Source organism: Bactrocera latifrons, unplaced genomic scaffold (assembly GCF_001853355.1).
Source record: "Bactrocera latifrons isolate USDA-ARS-PBARC rearing strain unplaced genomic scaffold, ASM185335v1 scaffold_585, whole genome shotgun sequence".
Taxonomy (NCBI): domain Eukaryota; kingdom Metazoa; phylum Arthropoda; class Insecta; order Diptera; family Tephritidae; genus Bactrocera; species Bactrocera latifrons.
Genome location: NW_017537251.1, coordinates 31,844 through 33,264, shown reverse-complemented (window position 1 = coordinate 33,264; position 1,421 = coordinate 31,844).

The window sequence follows — 1,421 nt, the reverse complement described above, 5'->3', positions numbered from 1 at the left end:
TATATTTTTTTTTTCGTTTCACCAATGTGCTGTTCGTTTTGCCTCGCAGGACCATGTAAAAACCACTAACTCACTTTCTCGGTCCCCACAAGATTTTTATTTTAAAAATGGAAAAAAATGGTAAACAAAACGAATTGCTTTAAATGAGTATACGCGCGTATATAAGTATATTGCGGTATTCTTGTTTGCGTACAATGTATTTAAATGTTCACTTTGTAAAAAGGTAATAATTAAAGGGTTAAAATTCTGATGACGAAAACTGGAGGAGGGAAAGAACGCTGATGTTGCTCGGTTCAAAAAATGTCCGCTCACGTGTAGAAGTCGGTGCTGAGATTGAAAGCGAAGTGAAGTTGCTGATCTCCTTGTGGTCCCCTTTTTCCCTTTGCTGTGATGTGGTTGGTTGGTGTACGTGCTTGTGGGTGCCGATGTGTGGTGTTCTCAYGTGTAGCGTGGAATGTGGGTTGTAAGCCCTGATGATTTGTGAAGTGAGTAAGGTGTCAGTGTTGTGAGGTTGAGTTGATGTGGTGTGATAGTGTGGTGTATGTGTGGATGTCCGGGGGAGGATGCTCATTTGTACAACTGGCAATGTTACAATCTCTTAATAAAAAGCAGAGGGAATATTTTGCTCACATAATGCACAATGTCAGTAAGGAGAAAATCTTCTACGAATATGTCGGAGGTGGTGATGGAGTGGCAAAAACCCGGCTTATAACGACTATATATTAGTCTTTGACATTGAGCGCTAACAGTGTACAAGAAACTAACACCGAAACAGCCAAKGTCTTACTCTGCACACCCACTGGCAAAGCWGCATTTGGAATTGGAGGTCTAACTCTTCATTCCTTTTTTCACTCTCCGTTAACCAGTCCACCGTCGATCTTCGGCCCCTCAATAGTGACACATTGAACTTTATTCATGCTAATCTCATAGATATTAGGCTTATAATAATTGATGAAATTTCAATGGTTGGAGCAAAGATGTTTGCGTATTTAGATTGTAGGCTAAAGCAAATTTTTAGGAGCAGTGCTTACTTTGGAGGCATTCCTATTATCGTGTTTGGTGACTTAAAACAGTTGCCACCAGTAGGAGATCGATGGAAATTTGCACCAGATGATCATTACAGTGCAATTACAGGAACTCCGCTTTGGAATCAATTTCGATATTTCGAGCTCACCGAAATAATGCGTCAGCGTGAAGATTAAAAATTTGCCATCGCTTTACACAACATGTCAGAGGGAAATATGACCCACGCTGACATTAAATTAATTAAAAGCAGGGAAAAGACCTCTAACGAGATACCCACTGAATCAATCCATCTCTTTTATTCAAATGCTGGAGCAAATAATTTCAATTCAATAAAACAGGCGAACACGATGATCGACGAGTGCATTTCCACTGCGGAGGATACTATTAAGTCAAGT